Source organism: Spermophilus citellus, assembly GCF_964194105.1.
Source record: "Spermophilus citellus genome assembly, chromosome: 5".
Taxonomy (NCBI): domain Eukaryota; kingdom Metazoa; phylum Chordata; class Mammalia; order Rodentia; family Sciuridae; genus Spermophilus; species Spermophilus citellus.
The window spans coordinates 24010202-24035819 of record NC_138186.1 but is presented as its reverse complement, the minus strand read 5'-3'; the positions used below and the strand labels follow the sequence as shown (position 1 = coordinate 24035819).

The following is a 25618-nucleotide window of genomic DNA, read 5'->3' as shown; positions in this document are numbered from 1 at the left end:
AGTTGTCTATTCCTCCCATGCTCCCTCTCCCTACCCCACTATGAGTCACCTTATATCAGAGAAAACATTTGGAATTTGTTTTGGGGGGATTGGCTAACTTCACTTATCATTATCTTCTCCAACTGTATCCATTTACCTGCAAATGCCATGATTTTATTCTCTTTTATTGCTTAGTAATATTCCATTATGTATTTTATGTCACATTTTTTTTATCCATTCATCTACTGAAGGGCATCTAGGTTGATTCCACAGGTTAGCTATTGTGAATTGTGCTGCTATAAACATTGATGTGGCTGTGTTTCTGTAGTATGCTGTTTTTAAGTCCTTTGGATATAGACCGAGGAGTGAGATAGCTGGGTCAAATGGTGGTTCCATTCCCAGTTTTCCAAGGAATCTCCATACTACTTCCCATATTGGCTGCACCAATTTGCAATCCCTCCAGCAATGTATGAGTGTGCCTTTTTCCCCACATCCTCACCAACACTTATTTTTGTTTGTCTTCATAATAGCTGCCATTCTGACTGGAGTGAGATGAAATCTGAGTGGTTTTGATTTGCAATTCTCTAATATCTAGTGATGATGAACATTTTTCATATATTTGTTGATTGATTGTATACGTTTTTTATTATAAGACACAGTGCATACAGCAATATACTAATATACATATGAATTGTCTTCTTAGAGAATCTTGAGAAATAATTCAATGTTTTGCAGTTCTTTATTTTTTTTAAATACATTTGACTGATACACTTTCTTAAATCATCTCTACACTTAATAAACAAGTTAACCTAATATTAAATGTTCTAAAATAATAAGTCTTTATCATTATTCACTGCTTTGTGAATGCCCTTAGCCTTCACACTGCGAAACTTCTCACTGAGGCCAACAGCACTCTTTGTTTCTTGGTCCTGAGTGTCCCCTTAGCAGAAGCTGTGGCCTGAACACAGTATTACTTGGGCAATTGGGAAATTGCTCACTAGGGACTCAGCCAAGTCTACTAAATTCATGTCATCTAGGCTTGTAAGCAAAGCTCAGGTTGAAGCAAGAAAGAAAAGATATGTCTCACCCTAATCTTTCAAAGCCACAAAGGCAAATTGAAGGCCATTTTATTTTTTAAAAATAATAGTTTATTGAGACATAATTTACATACCATAAAATTCACCATTTTAAAGTTTATGGTTCAGTGGTTTTAGTATAATCACAGCATTATGCAATCATCATTACCATCTAATTCCAGAACATTTTCATCACCCCAGAAAAGAAACTCTGTACCCATTAGCAATCACTACCCAGCCCTTAATTCCCACTCCAACCCAGACAGCCACTAATCTATTTTCTGTCTCTATAAAATGTCTCTAGCTACTGGGGACATTTACAAAAAATGGAACCATACAATAGGTGGGCTTTTGTGACTGGCTTCTTTAATGTAATGCTTTCATTTCTTTTGGAGATTCATTACACACACACACACACACACACACACACACACACACACACACACATATGAATGAATGAAAGGATGAAAGGAGTTGCCAGGCTGTTTTCCAAAGTGCCCACACCATTTCATTCTCACCAGCAGTGACTAAGGGTTCTAATTTCTCCACATCCTAACCAAAACTTGTTGTGGTTTGTCTTTTTGATTATAGTCATGCTAGTGGTTTAAAGTGGTATCTAATTGTGGTTTTGATATGCATTTTCCTGATGACTAATGATATTGAGCATCTTTTCATATGTTTATTGGCCAACTATATGTGTTATTTAAAAATGTGTATTTGAATCCTTTGCCCATTTTTAAATTGGGCCATTGTCTTTTCATTATTGAGTGGATACAGGTCCCTTATCAGATACATAACTTGCAATCTTTTCCTCCCACTGTGAAGGTTGTCTATCCATTTTCTTAATGGTGGCCTGTGAAGCAAAAAAATATACTTTGTATTTCATCATTTATATTTTTGGTGTCATATTTACAAACACTTTGCTTAACTCAAGATCATGAAGATTTTACTTCTGTGTTTTATTCTCAGTGTTTTATATTTCTGTCTCTCATATTTATTTCTACAATCTATTTGAGTGAAGTTTTGTATATGGTTTGGGGGTCCAACTTCACTGTTTCTCAGTTGTCCCAGCACCATTTGGTGGAAAGGCTATTATTTCATGGTTGAATGGTCTACATGATGGGCTGTTTTGTTCTCAGGAAAAGCAATGGCCCTATGTTGAAAGAACAGAGAACTGAGAAGACCTCAGGACTGGGGATATCAATAGCTACACGAAAACAAGCTAGTTTTACTTAGGTCTTCCTTATGGGGCAGACATAACACACAATAGTTTCTGTGAATATATTATTTAATCCTAAGAACAGATAAGCACTTAAAGTGGGACAAAGAAGTTATAGTAACAGAGTAGCATATTTTACTCATGGTGAATGTGATATATATTGTATATATTACATATCTGCATTCTATTCATGGTTAAAAAATGTCCCATTAATCTTAGGAACTTAAGAAATTCATTATTCAGAGGACATACTCATGGCAAAGGATTTAAAGCAGTTAGGCTGAAGCTAGTAGATGAGGCAGAAGGTGGTGTGGTGGGGGGAGCAGTCTGTCTACAAATTTTGACTACATCAAGAATACAGCATACATCACATAATAAAAATTTTGAGGATAAGACTGATAAAATCTAATAGTTTACAAAGTTTTTTTTTAAAATAAAGTATTAAATTAAGTAATTTCCTTTTTAAAAAAAATCCAAACAGTACTTTATAGTTTGATCAACTCCTAAAGGTTATGATTCTTAAAACATTGAGAGTTCATGGAGTTACAGCCCACTGGCTAAATATGGCCAGCTGCCTATTAGGGAATTAAAAGTTTCATGAGATACAGCCACATTCAGTCCTTTACACATTTTCCATGGCTGTTTTAGTGGTATGACCACAGAGTTAAATAGCTGTTACCTAGAATTTGTATTTCTCACAAAGCTGAAAATATTTATTATCTGGTCCTTAACATAAAGTGCTCTCCAATTCCTAAACTAAGTGAGTAATTTCTGAGAGCCAAATGGATTATTTAAAAATTTTATTATTAGTTTCTGTGTCCTCTCAGTGTAGATGCTCCCAACTTATGATGGGATTACATCCCAGTACACCATCTTAAGTCAAAAACACATTTAATACACTGAACATTCTGGCTGAGCAACACAGGACACTGTGGAGTGTGGGTTGTTTCCCCTGGTGACCATGTGGGGCTGACTGGGAGCTGTAGCCAATGCCACTGCCCCGCATGGAGAGAGGATGGGACCACATATCACTAGCCAGAGAAGAGATACAAATTCAAAATTTAAAGTATCATTTCTACTGAATGTATAATGCTTCTTTTTTGCACCACTGAAAAGTTGAAAAATCCTAAATTAGGGACCATTTGAGCTACAGGATAATTATGGAGTATGTTTCTAGTTACAAAAAAAGAGCTGCATTTTCAGAGACATGAAAACTTAGTTAATAAAAAATATTTTAAAACATTGAGTATACATAAATTAATTAATAAAATATATTATTTGAATGAATGTATTTACTAAACTGCTAATAAATTTAGCTAAAAAATTAATAAAAATTTATTTTTTATTATTCACTGATGAAGAAATCAAGACTGATTTTAAAAAACAAACAAACAAACAAACAAACAAAAAAAAACCCAAAACAAAATGGTTTTGGGTTTTTACCCCAGCCTACAAAATAATGCCTAATTCCCTTTCTAGAAATATCTTCTTCCCTTGGCTGCTGGGTCTTCACATTCTTCCAGATGTCTTCCCCCTTCCTTGGCAGCAACTCTTCAGGCTCTGGTGCTGTCCCCATGGGTCTCCCCAGGTACCCGACATCTCTGCTCGAGCAACAGGATTCAGTGTAGAGCCTTTCCTCTTTCTACCCACCTTTTCTATGTGTCACAAAACCAAATTGCCATCTCACTATTGTTGTGCAGTTGGCTCCAAGGGCTCAACTCCCAGCCAACTCCCTGCTATTTGCCTTGTCTATTCACAGAAAAAATTAGCTTTTCTTATCACTTCCAGACAAGCTCCCTCATGTAGATTTTACCATCACATTTAATAGCAACTAGCACAACAGCCTCCACCACTTCAATTACACCCCTCTACCTGGTCCCTCAAGTACTATTATCTTTTCTCACTAGTGACCCAGCCTTTCTGGCTATCCAGTGTCCTCAGTTGTGCCAGCTTGTTCCTGCCTTGAGCCCTTATCCTGGCTATCCCTGCACTGTATGCATGAGCTCTTCATTACCTCTTTTCCCCTCCTTCATCTCTGTTACTCCCTCTAGAACAACTCAATGCTTGTCACCTCTATCTGTCCAGCCCATTATCCTACATAATTTCTTCATTGAACTCTTTTATTGTGGCAGGAATAGGGACCTCAAGAAGTACAACTGTGCCAAATTTTCATGTGGGACTCCACTCTGGAATCTAGTGTGAGGGAAATAGCTCCAGCCAAGAGGTGCCCAGTGAAAGTGGTTTACCAGATCTTCCTAAAGTTCCCTTGTACTTTCTCTTCACACAGAATACTCTTACCTCTAAACACCCATAAGAATATATATTTTTAAAATTCTGAAATCTACTAAAAGCAAGAGCTAAGGCAAACAAAAAGAAACACACACACACCAACTTCCACCACCCTTACACTCTCGACTGTAAACTTACTGGGGCAGGGGCCTTCACTATTATCTGTCAGGGATATTCCCTAGGATTGCACCAAGTCAAAAAGCGTCTAAAATTTTTAAATGAAAAGACATTTGAAAAAAAAGTTCTGTCTACATATAATAAATTAAATATGGTATACATTCATTCCACAAATGCTAATAAAATCATTATCTTCTAAAGTATAAATGAATTGGGGAAATATTCGAATAATAATTAAGTAACAAAAGAGATTCAAGCACAGTAAGAGAGAACTGCCTCACAAAGTGATGAATTGTTTGCAGGCTTTCAGCTGAAACAACACACAGAATGAAGGGAGGAATTTAAACAAGGGAAAAATTACTTATAGCATACTTTGTTTGCCTCTCCAAATCCTTAAGGTTCCTTGGTACAGCCCCCTGGGGATTTGGCCTCCAGGCCTGATTTCCAACTTACCTCCATTCACACCAGCACTGCCTGAGGGCTTGGGCCTTTTGCTCCTCCCTCTGTTTGGGATATTTTGCCTACACTTCTCATTCTTTCTCCAGAGTCCTTTCTGAACCTATCCACCTAGAACAACTGCTTTCATCCCATTCTCCCCAGGCCAGTGCCACCTCACAGCACTCCCCACCGTCCAGTATCCCTATCCTCCTGTGTCAAGCCAGCCTGTAAGTTCATTGCAGATAGGAGCTTTGCTTATTTCTTTTCTTTTTCTTGTTTTTCCTACAACAAAGAAGAGTGTCTGTTGCGGAGAGAAGGTACTAGGGAATTTTACTTGAATGAAGCACTGAAGTACCTCATTACACAATAAGAAAAAATTTTACATATGGAGCAAATTCCAATTTAAAATCTCAATGAATAAGCCATGTTTCTTGACTACAAATGTCATATCAGAAAAAGACTTGTCTGCAAAAGAACTAAATGTGGTAAAAGATAACCAGAGACCAGAAAAAGGCTTCCTCTAACATTTGATCTGAAGACACATGAGGAGGCTCAAGATACCCAGGAGCTGGAAATGCCTAAGACCACACAAGCAGCAGCACTGTTTACTGTTCCTCTGTGGGTGAAAGTTATTAATCAAGGAGAGCAACAATAAAGCATTGCTTTCCATCCTGAATTAGTCTTTCCCTGTTAGCAGGAGTCCAGCAGAGCTGACAATTTACTTAGCAGCTGGGGCCAGATGCAAATCTGTTTTTCCAATGCTGGGCAGAGTCAGGTAAGTGTGAGTCTAGCTTGGCAGGAAAGGAGGGCATCTAAAAAGGTACTGCCTTACCACAAGTGGGCAACAGGGCCTGAGTATAGAAAATACAAAGGTGAAAAGAAACAGAACCTCATTGTCCCTGCTGCCCTGCCTCTGCCTTCTGGGTGCAGATGAGAAAGAGCTATCAAGAAGCTACAAAAAGGTGTTATAGCAACTGGGTGAGAGGGCTGCAGAGTGTGTGCACCCAGACAGACTTAAAGGAGAGTCAGATGACAAGGACATATCAAAGATGGGCTCATGGAGGAGATGGCCACATGAGGAAGTAGAGATGTAGCGATATGAGCTATTTTAATAGAGGGTGGGGGATCAACATGAGCAAAATGGGGAAAAATGCACTGGCCACTGTTCAGAAATAAAAAGTCCTGTATTTACAGACATGAAAGCAGAAGCTATTCTGAAATAGTCTATCTCTGCAAATCCATAGTTTGTTCAGGGGCCTCTGTACCCAACACTGCCTCTGAAGCAGAGGGTAGTGTCATTACTCTGAGTCTCATCTCTAAGTAGAGATTTCAAGCCTCCACTCCAGGGCCCCCAGCCCAGCCCAAGTCTATTTATTTCAGAAAGTATTATTCCTCACTCCATAAACTCAACTTTATAGGATTTTTTTTTTCATTACCTATTACAATTATATTTTCGTTCAAAAACATAATTACAGTTTGGAATATCAACCAATCATAAGGTTGCTACTCTACCAGAGTGATGAATTCCAGCCAGACTAAACACATGTGATATCTTTGTTTGTCTTTGTATGCTCAAAGGTAAATTAAGATGTACTTTCCATTAAGGATTTTGAAATACCCAAAGTAGAATAAGGGTTCTCATAGGGAAGCAGAACTTCCATTATATAAGACAAGGTAACAATCCCAGAAGGCACCATGCTTCAAGAACTTAAAGTCACACTGCAGTTGTCTGTTGGCCTGCTCCCTACACTGTGAGGCCAAAGTTTAACATCTTTTGTGCCTACTGCTCAGGATACAGGAGGACAAAAAATATTTGTTCAATGTTGAGTATTTACATGAGTTTCCGTTTTTAGCCATAAAAGTGAATTGAAATTTTTACTAACCAGAGTATAAAGGACATAGGGTACTCTACTCTAAAACATTCCATAGTTGTTGTTTTTTGTTGTTGTTGTTGTTGTTTTGTTTTTAAATAAGGGCTTAACTCCTGCTCCAGAAGGCCAACCTCACTGTAATACCTTACTTAAACTGTTGGCTTCTCTTTTTTATTGACACCACAAAGAAGATTAGTGGCTCAAGAGAATTCATTGAGTTTATGACTCTTTATTTCTAAGATGCTGGGACTAGGTTTTTTTCTCCAATTCAGTGATAACTCTTTGGTCACAATTTCTTGCTACTTTTACATTTTCCAAGAATCTCTGGTCCCGTTCCATTAAATCGTTCCTAAAGTGTTTTCACAAAACAAATATTAAGTTTGAAACAGATATTTAAAATTTAAAAATTATTTTCATTAATTTAAAACAAATATTAAACTAAATTCTCAGTTTTATAAAAAACTTTAATGATACCTTGTGACTCCAATGGTCAGACATCTATTCTCTGTTCATTTCACATAGGTTCATCAGTTGGTGATATATACAGGGAAATCTATCATGAATTCTATATAAGGACATGGCTCCAAGTTTGATTTGTGTCCCTCACTGCTTTGAAGTGCCAGTGGTGATGAGGACCGTATAGACTCTATAACTTATTGCAGTATATTACTACATCACAAACCAGTCTTTTAAATGTGCAATATTAACACACTAAGAGAGTTAGTTTCCTCTGTAATGCTAAGTGCTTTGCTTTATACTTTAAAAACACAATTCTAAGACTAGACATGGGTCTTTCCAGGTTGTTGAAGGAACCCAGGGCAAGGAAAGAAAAGAAAGAAAAGGTTAAGGCTATCTGTTCTACAATGAGCAGTAGTAACAATGTTTCAGTACTTTTGGAGTGTGATTAAAAAAGAAAACCTCCTAAGTCTCTTAAAATGCGCATCCAACCACATTCAAAAGCTTTCATCAGCCATTTTTAGTTCTGGATGTATATAGCACGAACACATTATTTTCACATTTCTATTGCTCTATAGTTGGAATTAGGAGATTCTGGAACCCAATGACAAAGTACAAAAGTAGCCAGGCATGGTGTCGTGTGCCTATAAACCAACTACTCCAGAGACTGAGGGAGGAAGTGATCAAGCTCTAGACCAGGTTGGGCAATGTCATAAGACCCCACATCAAACAAAAAAAAAAAAAAAACAAAGAAAAGAAAGCACACAAGTACTCTACGACATTAATCTAAATCAGAAAGTGAACAATCAAACTGGCTTTAAAATACCTTATGTGATTTAACAACTTTTTCTTTTGAAGGATCCTGATCATACATACCAAGATAGGCTAATGTTCCCAAGTTCTCTGCTGGCACAGGGTGATTGCACAAGTGGGACTGGAGGGTTCACTGTGTCGGGGATATTAAGCCAAAGGCCTTGAAATATCAAACCAAAGGGTTAAAAATATTCATTGAAGACAATCTTACAGATGACTACAGAATATTACCATTCAGATTACGGTAATTTGGAATGTTCTCCATACAAACTAATGAAAAGTCACTTCACGGAAGATGGCCGCTGCGTACAGGGGTTGCTGAAGTGCTGAGCCTGGTGCTCAGAGCAGCGGCTTTAATCGAGACTTCGCGCAGCTTGTTAGAGCTCCTTTCACCATTAATCTGTAGTGGACCACCCGGCCAAGCAGCAGAAAAAACAAAGAGATTGAAAAAGAGACGCTTGACTCCCGGACACTTTCCTGCTCAGAGCCGCCGGCTCTTTGCGCCCATCTGCTTCCTCTTTCACTTCGATCCCGGCAGAGAAGCTGAATGGGTAATCAGCAGTGGATTGTAAGTACCTGAGGCAAAGAAAGCTCAGTACACCCCGCCCCGCCCTTTTTTTTTTTTTTTTTTTAATATTGTCTATACAGGGAGAGTTAGTGGTTGGCTGGGCTGTGGTTTCGGGGCCGAAAATCCACTCCGCGGGAGCCACCATTTGCTTTCTGCATGCTGTCTTGATGGCCCTGTCTACACGGTCCAGCTGCCGCATCTAGAGACTGGAACTGGGCTGCGTGCCGAGCCCTGTCCTCCAAAGGCTGGACCACGGCCTCAAGTGCCTCGGTCGCCTGTTCCCTGATGCACCTTGGGGCAGAGCCTGCTGTGGGGTCGTTTGGCATCCCCCTGCAAGGGGACCCGTGCTCCGGTGGAGGGGGCTGGAGAGCCGCGGCGACAGCCGCTTGGGCCCCGGGAGCTAGGCACCAGGCTGAGGAGCAGCGGAGGCCGCGGCGGCACTGCTAAGGTCGCGGACACCCGCGGCGCCCAAGAGCGCGGCCCAGAGGTGGAGGCGACGGCAGCAGGGTTTCAGTTCTAGAAAACTGGACTGGAAACACAAGCAGCAGTTTGTGTAATCCCAAGATCTTGCTTAATGCCAGGAAACTGTAAGGGTAACATGAATATCATTGAGGAGGTCTAACATAGCGGCAGGCACGGAGAGATCAAGTCTCTGACCTCTTCAACTGCGCGGGCATAAGGAGCTGTAAATTATCTAAAGCATGTTTGCTCAGGATCACTAGGCAATGCTGAGCTGACGTGGAGCTAAGGCGTACACTTTGGACCCCTCAGAAAACACACACTGAGCACGAATCTGCTGCATTCAAGCTCCAATTCGCCTGTTTCTCGTGACTCAGCACTAATGATCCCGCTGAAATAACTAGTCGGCCCACCTGATCTCACAGAGGTAAAAGCCAACTGCACACCATAGCCAGACCCTTTGAATCAGGAGTGACATGGGACTAGCAGCGCAGAACCCCCGGCTATCGCTCCCACCAGTGCTGACAACAGAGGTCCCTTGCACCAGCTACCAGGGGAGTTGCTACCTGAGGGCAAACAAATTCGCTAGGGGTCCTCAGCCCCAAGCCCTACAAACTTAGGGTCCTAGGGAGGCAAACAGAAAGGGTGTACCCAGGCATCCATGAAAACAGGGCTCCCAGGAGCAGCAGACCCAGCGTGTAGCCAGTATTGTGGTAAGTGGCACAGGTGAGCGGGGCCTGGATTGAGGAACCACAAGAGAAGGACCTAGGCACTGAGGACTGGAGACCCGCACAGTCTGGGAAGAAGAGCTAAGGCACAGTGATTGGTTCCCACCTATCAAGAGGAGAAGCTGGCCCAGTGGGCATAGCTCCACCTACTGGAAGAGAAGTTAATCGAGCTCTATGACTGCATTTATTATTATTATTATTTTTTTAATGATTATTATTAGTATTTTTTTTTATTTTATTCTCACTTTTTGTAGTTGATGTTGTTGTTGTTCTTTAACTTTCTTATTAATGGATTCAATATTTTTTAATTCTTTTTATTATATTATTATTACTATTATTTTTTAAACTTCAATTTCCATTTTTTATTATCATTATAATTTTTTTGTTTGTTTTAAATTTTTATTTTTTCGATTTTTCTTTCTTTCTTTTCACTTTTTTTTCTTTTGTCTTTTCATTTTTTTTTCAATTTTCTTATTCCCCCTCTCTTGAATGCCACCTGCCTACACTCACTCTCTTTAGTGACTTCTTCCCTTCCCTTCTAATACCTCTGCTCCCAAGCATCAAATAAATTTATAAGAGTAAACAGTAACTCAGCAGTCAAACAGAACAAGAAGTATCATGAGCATAAAAAAGCAAGGAAGAAAAGGAGTACAAACAATAAAAGACAGCCTAAATATTCAGGAGGACCTGGAGTCATCAGAAAAATGGCCATATAAAGAACTCAAGGAACACCCTACACAGATGGAAAGGAACCTTAAACATCACATTGAAAATGAATTACATAAACAGATTAAACAGATAAAAGAAGAAGTTAAGCATCTTTATCAGGAGATAGAGATTATAAAAAAAAACAAACAATAATTCTAAAAATGAAGGAAACGATAAACCAAATTAAAAACTCAATAGAGAGTATCACTAACAGAGTGGAGCAAGTAGAAGCCAGAACGTCAGATAATGAAGACAAAATATATCATCTTGAAAAGAGTCTAGCCAACTCAGATAGGCTGGTAAAAAATCACGAGAAAAACATCCAAGAGATTTGGGATAACTTAAAAAAAACAAACTTATGAGTCATCGGGATAGAGGAAGGCACAGAGATTCATGCCAAGGGAATGAGTAACTTGAAGGAAATAATTACAGAAAACTTTTCAGAAATAAAAAAGGAAACAGATATATAAATTGTAGATGCATACAGGACACCGAGCACACAAAATCACAGTAGACCAACGCCAAGACACATTGTTATGACGATATCCAATATACAGAACAAAGAGAAAATATTAAAAGCTACAAGAGAAAAGAGGCAGATTACATTTAGGGGTAAACCAATAAGGTTTACAACGGATTTTTCATCACAGACGCTGAAAGCGAGAAGATCCTGGAACAACGTATTTCAAACACTGAAAGACAATGGATGCCAACCAAGAATTCTGTAACCAGCAAAATTAAGCTTCAGATACGACAACGAAATAAAAATCTTTCATGATAAACAAAAGCTAAAAGAATTTGAAGCCAGAAAACCAGCATTGCAAAGCGTCTTGAGCAAAACTCTACACGAGGAAGAAATGGAAAACAATAACCAAAACCATCAGCGGGAAGTGCCTCGGTAAAGACAGAGGACGGGGGGAAAGCTAATCATGGAGAAACGAACTAAATTAGGGAAAAAAAAAGAGATAAATACTTAAACATGGCAGGAAGTACAAACCATATATCAATAGTAACTCTAAACGTTAATGGCTTAAACTCTCCAATAAAGCGACATAGGCTGGTAACATGGATTAAAAAAAACAAATCCAACAATATGCTGCCTCCAGGAGACACATCTGATTGGAAAAGACATACACAGGCTCAAGGTAAAAGGTTGGGAAAAATATACCACGCACACGGTCCTCGTAAGCAAGCAGGGGTGGCCATTCTCATATATCGAATAAAATCGACTTCAAGACTAAGTTAATCAAAAGGGATAAGGAAGGACATTATATACTGTTAAAAGGAACCATTGACCAACAAGACATAACAATAAAGAAACTATTGAATAAAGAAACTATTGACCTCAATATCACAATCAATAACCTAGACTTAACTGACATATATAGAATATATCAACCATCATCAAGTGCATATACTTTTTTCTCAGCAGCACATGGAACCTTCTCAAAAACAGATCATATATTATGCCATAGGGCAACCCTCAGTAAATATAAAGGGGTTGAGATAATACCATGCACTTTATCAGATCATAATGGAATAAAACTGGAAATCAATGATAAAAGAAAGAAGGAAAAATCCTACATCACATGGACAATGAACAATACGTTACTGAATGATCAATGGGTTACAGAAGACATAAAGGAGGAAATCAAAAAATTCTTAGAGATAAATGAAAATACAGACACAACATATCGGAATCTATGGGACACAATGAAAGCAGTTTTAAGAGGGAAATTCATCGCCTGGAGGTCATTCCTCAAAAAAAGGAAAAACCAACAAATAAACGAGATCACACTTCATCTCAAAGCCCTAGAAAAGGAAGAGCAAAACAATAGCAAGTGTAGCAGAAAGCAAGAATTAATTAAAATCAGAGCAGAAATCAATGAAATTGAAACAAAAGAAACTATTGAAAAAATTAACAAAACAAAAAGTTGGTTCTTTGAAAAAATAAATAAGATTGACAGACCCCTAGCCATACTAACGAAGAGAAGAAGAGAGAGAACTCAAATTACTAACATACGGGATGAAAAAGGCAATATTACAACAGACGCTTCAGAAATACAGAAAACAATTAGAAATTATTTTCAAGACCTATATTCCAATAAAATAGAAGATAGTGAAGACATCGATACATTCCTTAAGTCATATGATTTGCCCAGACTGAGTCAGGAGGAAACTCACAACTTAAACAGACCAATATCAATAGATGAAATAGAAGAAGCAATCAAAAGACTTCCAACCAAGAAAAGCCCAGGACCGGATGGGTATACAGCGGAGTTCTACAAAACCTTTAAAGAAGAATTAATACCAATACTTTTCAAGTTATTTCAGGAAATAGAAAAAGAGGGAGCTCTTCCAAATTCATTCTATGAGGCCAACATCACCCTGATTCCGAAACCAGACAAAGACACCTCAAAGAAAGAAAACTACAGACCAATATCTCTAATGAACCTAGATGCAAAAATCCTCAATAAAATTCTGGCGAATCGGATACAAAGGCACATCAAAAAAATTGTGCACCATGATCAAGTAGGATTCATCCCTGGGACGCAAGGATGGTTCAATATACGGAAATCGATAAATGTTATTCACCACATCAATAGACTTAAAGATAAGAACCATATGATCATCTCGATAGATGCAGAGAAAGCATTCGACAAAGTACAGCATCCCTTTATGTTCAAAACATTAGAAAAACTAGGGATAACAGGAACATACCTCAACATTGTAAAAGCAATCTATGCTAAGCCTCAGGCTAGCATCATTCTGAATGGACAAAAGTTAAAGGCATTCCCTCTAAAATCTGGAACAATCCAGGGATGCCCTCTATCACCACTTCTATTCAATATAGTTCTCGAAACACTGGCCAGAGCAATTAGACAGATGAAAGAAATTAAAGGCATAAAAATAGGAAAAGAAGAACTTAAATTATCACTATTTGCAGATGACATGATTCTATACCTAGAAGACCCAAAAGGGTCTACAAAGAAACTACTAGAACTAATAAATGAATTCAGCAAAGTGGCAGGATATAAAATCAACACACATAAATCAAAGACATTTCTGTATATCAGCGACAAAACTTCTGAAACGGAAATGAGGAAAAACACTCCATTCACAATATCCTCACAAAAAAAATAAAATACTTGGGAATCAACCTAACAAAAGAGGTGAAAGACCTATACAATGAAAACTACAGAACCCTAAAGAGAGAAATAGAAGAGGATCTTAGAAGATGGAAAAATATACCTTGTTCATGGATAGGCAGAACTAACATCATCAAAATGGCAATATTACCAAAAGTTCTCTATAGGTTTAATGCAATGCCAATCAAAATCCCAATGGCATTTCTTGTAGAAATAGATAAAGCAATCGTGAAATTCATATGGAAAAATAAAAGACCCAGAATAGCAAAAAAAAATTCTAAGCAGGAAGTGTGAATCTGGTAGTATAGCAATACCAGATTTCAAACTGGATTACAGAGCAATAGTAATAAAAACAGCATGGTACTGGTACCAGAACAGGCGGGTGGACCAATGGTACAGAATAGAGGACACTGAGACTAATCCACAAAGCTACAACTATCTTGTATTTGATAAAGGAGCTAAAAACATGCAATGGAGAAAGGATAGCATCTTCAACAAATGGTGTTGGGAAAACTGGAAATCCATATGCAACAAAAATGAAACTGAATCCCCTCCTCTCGCCATGCACAAAAGGCAACTCAAAGTGGTTCAAGGAGCTAGATATCAAATCAGAGACTCTCCGTCTGATAGAAGAAAAAGTTGGCTCCGATCTACAGATTGTGGGGACGGGCTCCAAATTCCTTAATAGGACACCCATAGCACAAGAGTTAATAACAAGAATCAACAAATGGGACTTTCTTAAACTGAAAAGTTTTTTCTCAGCAAGAGAAACAATAAGAGAGGTAAATAGGGAGCCTACATCCTGGGAACAAATTTTTACTCCTCACACTTCAGATAGAGCCCTAATATCCAGAGTATACAAAGAACTCAAAAAATTAGACAATAAGAAAACAAACAACCCAATCAACAAATGGGCCAAGGACATGAACAAACACTTCACAGAGGAGGACATACAATCAATCAACAAGTACATGAAAAAATGCTCACCATCTCTAGCAGTCAAGGAAATGCAAATCAAAACCACCCTAAGATACCACCTCACCCCAGTAAGATTGGCAGCCATGATGAAGTCAAACAACAACGAGTGCTGGCGAGGATGTGGGGAAAAGGGTACTCTTGTACACTGTTGGTGGGACTGCAAACGGGTGCGGCCAATTTAGAAAGCAGTATGGAGATTCCTGGGAAAGCTGGGAATGGAACCACCATTTGACCCAGCTATTGCCCTTCTCGGACTATTTCCTGAAGACCTTAAAAGAGCACACTACAGGGATACTGCCATATCGATGTTCATAGAAGCACAATTCACAATTGCTAGACTGTGGAATCAACCCAGATGCCCTTCAATAGATGAATGGATAAAAATAATGTGGCATTTATACACCATGGAGTATTACGCAGCACTAAAAAATGACAAAATCACGGAATTTGCAGGGAAATGGATGGCACTAGAGCAGATTATGCTTAGTGAAGCTAGCCAATCCCTAAAAAACAAATACCAAATGTCTTCTTTGATATAATGAGAGCAACTAAGAACAGAACAGGGAGGAAGAGCAGGAAGAAAAGATTAACATTAAACAGAGACATGAGGCGGGAGGGAAAGGGAGAAAAAAAGGGAAATCACATGGAAATGGAGGGAGACCCTCACTGTTATACAAAATTACATATAAGAGGTTATGAGGGGAATGGGATAACAAACATGGAGGGAAATGAATTAAAGTAGATGGGGTAGAGAGAGAAGATGGGAGGGGAGGGGAGGGGGGATAGTAGAGGATAGGAAAGATAGCAGAATACAACAGTCACTAATATGGCAGTATGTAAAAATGTGATGTGTAACCGATGTGATTCTGCAATCTGTATTTGGGGTAAAAATGGGAGTTCATAACACACTTGATTCTAATGTATGAAATATGATTTGTCAAGAGCTTTGTAATGTTGTGAACATCCAATAAAAAAAAAAAAAGAAAAAGAAAAGTCACTTCAGTTGGGCATAAGGGAAGTGAAACACAACAATTACCTTATATTCCTCACTGTTATTATGAAGTTCTACTTTCCTTTTATGACTCCTAAAAGTACATTTGTAATTACCAGTACTGTAACATTAAAGTGGGAACAGAACAATAAACTTAGTACCTCAGTAATTCGTCATTCTTTATTCAGTAGACAAAAAAGAACAAAAATGAGGAATTGCTATAAGTTTGAATGAGTCTAAGAACCCACAACATGGCCTGATATTGTAAGACTGGAGGTCTCAACAATTCACATGGAAGGATTCTCTAAGACAGAAGTACAGCTAACACCCCTAGGCAGAAAAAGTAACTTGCTTTAGGGTGCTTTTGACCTTTGAAGAAACTGGCTTATGCCAATGATTATAGGTCACAGTATGAGAGAGACCAAGTAACAGCAAGTTATGTAGGTAACAGGCATTCTCTCTCCTTTCTTGCTTCCACTTCTCTTGACCTTGCTCTTTTTAAAATAGTATATAGATAATCAGAGGAAATATAAAGAGGGATAAATGTACAGAAGTCCTTTTATAATAAATAACTTCCACATGAGAGACCAAGAAGTTTTTTAGAAAATATTTTATTGAAAATGTATTAGTCTGCTTTCATCACCGTGACCAAAATACCTGATAAGAACAACTTAGAGGAGGAAACATTTATTTTGGGTTCACAGATTCAGAGATTTAGTCCATGGTCAGCTGGTTCCATTGCTCTGGGCCCAAGATGAGGCAGAACATCGTGGCAATGGGCATGGCTGAGGGAAGTTGTTCAGGTCATGGCATTCAGGAAACAAAGAGAAGGAGAATCCATGGACAACATATATAATCCCCAAGGCACACCCATAGTGACCCACTTCCTGCAGTTCCACCTTGTCTGCCTACAGGCACCACCCAGTGATCCATTAAAATTATTAATCCATCAAATGGATTAATCCACTGATTAGATTACCGCTCTCATAATGTGATCATTTCACCTCTGAATGATTCTTCCTGCATTAACACAGAAGCATTGGTAGGGAAGAGAGGTGGGTGCCTCATATCCAAACCATCACAAAAATCCTGAAAAGAAAAAACTAGGAGTTCAAAAGAAACAAGAACAGTGGGACAAACTGGCAAGCAAATGAGGGGAAATAACAAAAAAGACATTCATCAAAATGGAATAAAATTAAAATTGTATTCAAGAAAGAACAGGGTAGGATTCAAGGGCAGGAATTCAAGGTCAATAAAAGCGCAACCAAATATTGAGATAAATGTGGGTACAGGAGGGATGTAGAAGCCCCAAAAAGAGAAAGCTAGAATTCTGTCTCTACTTGCAGCAGAAGACAAAAGCAGGTTCCAACTTTCAAACTCCCTTTAGAAACAGGCAGGAAAAGCAGTAAATTTAGAGGTATTCTAGATCTAAGATGAACTGGAAATCAGACCAATCACCAGTCTGATTGGCATTCAAGAAGTCATGAGTGATACAGAAGAACTCAATGTACTATGACAAAAATATCAGCAGGTTATTAATGTGACTTTGGTCCATAAAAAGCTAGTTCACAGTCACACTGTGAGTAAACTCAAATCCCTAGGCCATTGCTGGCTGTCTTGTCCATAGTAAAAAATCTAGGAAAGTCTACGGCTATGAAAAGAATCAATGAGGGCTGGGGATGTGGCTCAAGTGGTAGCGCGCTCGCCTGGCATGCGTGCAGCCCGGGTTCGATCCTCAGCACCACATACAAAGATGTTGTGTCCGCCAAATATTAAAAAATAAATGTTTAAAAAAAAAAAAAGAAAAGAATCAATGAATAGAGATAACACCATGGCAGAAAATCAAATGGCCCAGTGGGAATCAAAGTGTGCATGCTATTTTTGCAAATATCTTTAGGGATTAAAACAGCATAAGGGCAGGAGAGAGCGAGGGGGGAAACTGTGGATATAATCACCAACATTATCACAGGCCTTGACAATACCATAACAATGTACAGTTAAGAAATAAATCAGAGTGCCCTCAAGTTCCATCCCCAGTATCAGAAAATTAAAAAATAAAAGAAAGAGAGAAAGAGAGAAAGAGAGAAAGAAAGAGAGAAAGAGAGAAAGAGAGAAAGAGAAAGAAAGAGAGAGAGAGAGAGAGAGAGAGAGAGAGAGAAAGAAAGAAAGAAAGAAAGAAAGAAAGAAAGAAAGAAAGAAAGAAAGAAAGAAAGAAAAGGGAAGGGAAGGGAGAAATCAAAGTCATTCTGAAATAGGAGAAAATCCTGTCTCCTAATCATCAATAACAGGTTCCTACACCATCCTTAGCAGTCCCCAACCCCACCAAAAGTAGAAACTCACCGAAAACTAAAAGCAGGAATAAAAATATGCAAGCTAGAAGGGCAAAATAAAAAACAGATCCTGTCAGTGACTAATTTAAAGATGGTCTTTATTCCATGTTTTGGAAACAATATGGGAAAGGGAGTAAACAATGAAAACTTCCAAAGGTTCCACTGTTTTTCCAGAAATGTGTGAAGTCAAATCAGAAATTATATACTGCAAGGTCTCATAGTATGATATAATGTGTTTGAAAAATGGCAGAACACTTCAAATTGGAGAATTTGAAGAGAATGGGTTGGAATTAAAACAAGAGAGCACCCCCACCGGCAGACACCTGCCAGAGCTCCAGCACAGGACCACCTCTTCCTACCAGCAGACTACAGTGGGAGTTCAGGCCCAGCCCAGATCTGCCAACACTGACTTCCATAGGACACTGGCCCAGGGTAGGTTCCAGTTCGCCATGTCCCCCCCCATCACCCCCCGCCAAACCTGGGAGCCCAAGACTAACCCACTTCCATCTTGGGACACTGCCAACATTGCCATAGCCTTCCTCCACACAGTAGCCCCTACCTTGTTGACAACAGATCAGGCCTAGAAGTAGCTGCATCTCAGAGCAGGCATCACACAGAGAGTGTGAGGCCCACCCTTTCAGCCCCATCTCTGTAAGACACTGCATTTATCTTGGGCACCTCCACTATTATCTCAAGTTTTCTCAGCTATTGCCATCACCGCCTTTAGTTGCAGTAGCATACACTGTAGGACACACCAACAGGGTCTGCAAATCCAACATCAAGGTGAGGTACAGGTACTATAAGAATATAGAGAAGAAACTATAATATCAGACCACACTGCAAGAAAGGAAGACACATAGACGACATGAAAAACAAGGGAGGAAAATACCCCAAACAAACCAGGATACTACAATGTGGACAGCAAAGTTGCTGAAATGTCAGAGAAGGAGTTCAGAATGTTCATAATTAAAATAATCCGCAAAATAAAGAATGACCTCAAATGAGCAAATACAGGCAAAATTTGATCATTGCAACAAAGAGATAAGAGCAAATACAGGTAGCAAAAGATTATTTCAAGAAAGAGATTGAGACTCTGAAAAAGGTCAGAAATCCTTGAAATGAAGGAAACAATAAACCAAATAAAAAACTCAATAGAAAGCATAACCAACAGACTAGAAAGAAAGAATGTCAGATAATGAAGACAAAGTGTACAATCTGCAAAATAAAGTTGACCACACAATGAAGATAGTAAGAAACCATGAACTGAACATCCAAGAATTATGGGACGACAAAATCTAAGAGTTATTGAGATAGAGGGAGGCACAGAGTTTCAAACCAAAGGAATGCACAATCTCTTCAATGAGATAATATCAGAAAATTTCCCAAGCACAAAGAATGAATTGGAAAACCAAATACAAGAGGCTTACAGGACACCAAATGTACAAAATTACAACAGATCTACACCAAGTTACATTATAATGAAAATGTCTAGCATACAGAATAAGGATAGAATCTTAAAAGCAGCAAGAGAGAGGAATCAGATCACATAAAGGGGCAGACAAATCATTCAACCCAGACCCTCAAAGCCAGGAGATCATGGAATAATATATACCAAGCTGGAAAAGAAAATGGATGCTAACTAAGAACCTTACATCCAGCAAAATTAAGCTTTAGATTTGAAGATGAAATAAAAACCTTCCATGAGAAACAAAAAATAAAAGAATTTACAACTAGAAAGCCTGCCTACAGAACAACCTTGGCAAAATAATCCATAAAGAGGAAAAGAAAAACAATGATAAAAATCAGCAGATGGAGGTATTACACTAAAGGAAAATAAGAGGAGAAACCACGTCAAGTTAAATACCAAAAAATAAAAAAAAAAATGGCTAGGAATACAAATCATGTCTCAAAAGAAAGACCCAACAAGATAAAAATATGCTGCCTCCAAGAGACTCATCTCAGAGGAAAAGCCATCTACAGATTGAAGGTAAAGGTTGGGAAAAATCATACCACTCACATGGACTGTGGAGGTAAGCAGAAGTTTCCATCTCATAACAAATAAATAGACTTCAGGCCAAAGTTAATCAAAAGAGATAAAGAAGAACACTACATACTGCTCAAGGGAACCATACACCAACAAGACATAACAATTATAAATATATATGCCCCAAACAATTGAGCATTTACGTTCATCAAACTAACTCTTCTCAAGTTCAAGAGTCAAATAGACTACAACACAATAATTTTGGGTAACTTTATCATACCTCTTTCATGACTGGATAGCTCTTCCAAACAAAACTATAAAACTCAATAATACAATCAATAACTTAGACTTAACTGACATATACAGAATATTTCATCCTTCAATGAGAGAATACGCTTTCTTCTCAGAGACACATGGATTCTTTTCTAAAATCGATCATATCTTATGCCACAAAGCAAATCTTAGCAAATATTAAAATGTAGAGATACTACCCTGCATTCTATCAGATCTTAAAGGAATGAAATTAGAAATCAATGATAAAAAAATAAAAGCTACTCCAACACTTTGGAGATTAAATAATATGCTACTGAATGAACAATAGGTTACAGAAGACATCTAGGAGGAGATTAAAAAATTTTAAGAGGTAAATGAGAACACAGACACAACATATTGAAATCTCTGGGATACTATGAAAGCAGTTCTAAGAGGAAAGTTCGTTGAATGGAGTTCATTCCTTAAAAGAAGAAAAACTCAACAAATAAACTACTTAACATTACATCAAAAAGCCCTAGAAAAAGAAGAATAAATCTACACCAAAAGCAGAAGACAGAATATAGTTAAAATCAAAGCTAAAATCAATGAAATTGAAACAAGAGAAACAACTGAAAAAAATTGACAAAACAAAATGTTGGCTCTTTGAAAAATAAATAAAATTGACAGACCCTTAGCCATGCTAACAAAGAGAAGGAAATAGAAAACTCAAATTACTAATATATGTAATGAAAAAGGAAATATCACAACAGACACTACAGACATACAGAAGATAATTAGAAATTATTTTGAAAACTTGTACGCCAATAAAATAGAAAGTGTTGAAGGCATCGACAAATTTCTAGAGTCATATGATTTACCCAGATTAAATCAGGATGATATATACAATTTAAACAGATCAATTTCCTTTTTTAAAATTTTTCTTAGTTATATATGAACACAATATATTTATTTTGTTAATTTACTTTTATGTGGTCTGAGGATTGAACCCAGCACCTACATGTAAGAGGCAAGCACTCTGCCACTGAGGCACAACCCCAGACTAAACAGATCAATTTTAAGCGACAGCCTACCAACTAAGAAAAGCCCAGGACCGGATGGATACATAGCCAAGTTCAACAAGATCTTTAAAGACGAACTAATACCAATACTCTTCAATTTATTTCAGGAAATAGAAAAAGAGGGAGCATTTCCAAACTCATTCTATGAGGCCAATATCACCCTGATTCCAAAACCAGGCAAGACACATCAAAAAAAGAAAACTTCAGACAAATATCTCTAATGAACTTAGATGCAAAAATTCTCAATAAAATTCTGGCAAATCAAATAAAAGCATATCAAAAAGATAGCACACCATGATCAAGTGGGTTTCACTCCAGGATGCAAGGTTGGTTCAACATACGGAAATCAATAAATGCAATTCATCACATTAATAAACTTAAAGATAAGAACCATATGATCATCTCAATAGATGCAGAAAAAGCATTCAACAAAATATAGCATCCCTTCATGTTCAAAACACTAGAAAAATTAGGGATAGCATGAACATATCTCAACATCGTAAAAGCTATCAATGCTAAGCCCCAGGCCAACATGATTCTAAATGGAGAAAAATTCAGAGCATTCCCTCTAAAAACTGAAACAAGACAGGGATGCCATCTCTAACTAATTCTATTTAACATAGTGTTGAAACACTTGCCAATGCAATTAGACAGATGAAAGAAATTAAAGGGATACGGATAGGTAAAGAAAAACTCAAATTAGCACTATTTGCCGATGATGATATGATTCTATTCCTATAAGACCCAAAAATTCCACCAGAAAACTTCTAGAACTAGTAAACTAATGAAAGAAATTAAAGAACACCTTAGAAGATGAAAAGATCTACCTTGTTCTTGGATAGGTAGAATTAATATTGTCAAAATGACCATACTACCAATAGCACTATAGAGATTTAATGCAATTCCAATCCCAATGACATTCCTCAGTCATTGGGATTGGAATTGCAGTCATGAAATTCATCTGGAAAAATAAGAGACTAGATAGAATAGGTAAAGCAATCCTTAGCAAGAAGAGTGAAGCAGGTGGCATCACTATATCAGACTTTAAACTATACTACAGAGCAACAGTAGCAAAACCAGCATGGTATTGACACAAAAATAGACTTGTAGAACAATGGTACAGAATAGAGGACACAGAGACTAACCCACATAATTGCAGTTATCTTCTATTTGACAAAGGTGCCAAAAATGTAAAGATAGCCTCTTTAAGAAATGGTGCAGGAAAAATTGGAAATCCACATGTAACAAAATGAAATTAAACTTCTGTCTCTTACCATGCACAAAACTCAACTCAAAATCAATTAGGACCTAGGAATTAAACCAGAGACACTGCATGTAGTAGAAGAAAATGTAGGCCCAAATCTCCATAATAGACACTGCATCTCTTAGAAGAAAAAATAGGCCCCAACTTCCTTAATAAGACTCCTATAGCGCTAGAATTAAAATCAAGAACCAATAAATGGGATGGATTCAAACTAAAAAGCTTCTTTTTAGCAAAAGAAACAATCAGTGAGGCAAATAGAGAGCCTACAATTGGGAACAAATTCTTACCATAAGCATGTCAGATAGAGCACTAATCTCTAGAATATATAAAGAACTCAGAAAACTTAACAACAAAAAAACAAATAACCCAATCAACAAATGGGCCAAGGAACTGAACAGACACTTCTCAGAATATACAACCAATCAACAAATATATTTTTAAAATGTTCAACAGTTCTAGGAATTAGAAAAATGCAAATCAAAACTACTCTAAGATTCCATCTCACTCCAGTCAGAATGGCAGCTATTATGAAGAAAAACAACAATAAGTGTTGTCGAAGACGTGAGGGAAAAGGCACACTCATACATTGCTGGTGGGATTGCAAATTGGTACAGCCAATATGGAAAGCGGTATGGAGAATCCTTGGAAAACTGAGAATGGAACCACCATTTGACCCAGCTATCCCACTCCTTGGTCTATACCCAAAGGACTTAAAAACAACATACTATAGAGACACGCCACATCAATGTTTATAGCAGCACAATTCACACACAATAGCTAAACTGTGGAACCAAGATGCCCTTCAGTAGATGAATGGATAAAGAAAATGTGGTAATATATACACAATGGAATATTATTCAGCATTAAAAGAGAATAAAATCATGGCATTTGCAGGTAAATGGATGGAGCTGGAAAATACAACGCTGAGTAAAATTAGCCAATCCCAAAATATCAAATGCCGAATGATTTCCCTGATTTAAGGATTCTGATCCATAATATGCTATGGGTTGGGGTGGGTTAAATGAACTCTAGCTAGGGCAAAGGGAAGGGAGGGGGCATTGGGATAGGAAAGACAGTGGAATGCGATGGTCATCATTACCTTAAGTACCTGTATGAAGACACAAAGGATGTGACTCCTTACTTTGTATACAACCAGAGATATGAAAAATTGTGCCCTATATGTGTAATATGAATTATAATGCATCCTGTTGTCATATAAAAAAATTAAAATTAAAAAGAAAAAATACTCAAAAAATATAAAACAAGAGAGCAAGGAAAATAATTCACTGGACCCATATCCTCAAAATTCTAAATATCCTCAGGGTTTCCTAACGACTTTGGTTTGATGATGAAAGCCAAGAAAATGTAGAGTCTTGCCAAGAAGAACAGAGCAAAAAGAGTACAAGGCAGTGTCCTGTTGCAGAAGCCGAGGCTCTTACCCCTGGGAAACCATAGGATCTTGGAGACAGCACTTTAAGAAAGTCAACTGGAACTTGAAGAATAAAATATGTTTATATCTAGGATGCAAGAAAAAAGTTCAAGGAAACAAAACAGCTATCATATGGAGAGAGGGTTAGATTTCACAAATCAGAGAATATGAAGAGAAAGAACATAGACCAGTTCTTTAGAGTGCAGAAGATTTGACCAAAGGCGAACACTTCCTTTAAGTCTGATTAAATACTAAGTTAGAGATCCGTCATCAACTGAGTGATACAACTGAGTGAACAATTTACTTAATCTGCTCCACTGGGTAGAAATCAGTCTATGTAGAAATAAATTATGTATAAAAGAAACCATAAACTTTAGAGGCTACAGGGTATTATCTCCTAACTTGTTCATCTTCATGTACATGTCTCACCCAGTGCCTAGCACATGGTTGGCATTCAGCAATATTTCTTGAGGAAATGAATAAATAGGAGAAGAATATTTTGATATCCTCAGGGAAAACAGTGATTTCAAAATTGCTCCTTCCTCTCTAGATTTCTTTTTCTAAATTCCATATTTGATTTCTCATGAGGAATCATTTCCACAGCAGTAATGTAGCAAACCCAATGAAAGTACAAAATTTACAAAATACATTATTCTCAAAGAGAAAAACAATATTGGTATAGTAAATGACTATTAATGCTTTTAGTATCAACATTTAATAACATTCAACATTGATTTTAAAGAACTATAACAACAAAAAGTATATGAAAAGGTATTGATCACACAATTGCAACATGGAAAAAATAAATTGTTTTCAAATTCGTTTTTACACTGAAATTGCTGTATAATTAAAATATTTAAATCTTATAGGAAAACACAGGTCACATGGAACAGTTTATATATCTTACTTTCTTTTGCACATTTCTTGTAATTACACTGCTGCAATATAGGCCAGTATCTACTTCTTTAGAATCTGTAAATTGATATGAGCCAAGCACCTGAGGACCAGAGGTTGAAAGTGAAAGACCACAACACTGTAGGCAAACAGAGGAAATGAGGAAATGAGGAAAAGAAATTAATTGAAAAGTAAAAGGGGAAAATAATCACTATCCAAGTTTAAATAGCAAGGATGGTGGAATGTGATAGACATCATTATCCAAAGTACATGTATAAAGACATGAATTGGTGTCAACATACTTTATATACACCAGAGATATAAAAAAAATGTGCTGTATATGTGTAATAAGAATCGTAATGCATTCTGCTGTCATTTAGTTTTTAAAAAATCAATTAAAAAGAAAGAAAACCAAACCAAACAAAAACCCACCAAAAATTAGAACCTTAAGGCAAAAAAAAAAAAAATCGTAATTTTCTATGACAGTAATTCCATCAGATAGAAAAAAGATGTTTGCATTATATGTAACTGATGAATGAGAAACAAG

General features: G+C 37.5%; 1 protein-coding gene across 2 annotated transcripts in view; it reads right to left on the bottom strand.

Annotated features, from left to right (window-relative positions):
• The window catches only part of GMDS (GDP-mannose 4,6-dehydratase), a 676213-nt gene that overhangs the window by 359934 nt on the left and 290661 nt on the right, over window positions 1-25618 (bottom strand). The window lies entirely within an intron of this gene.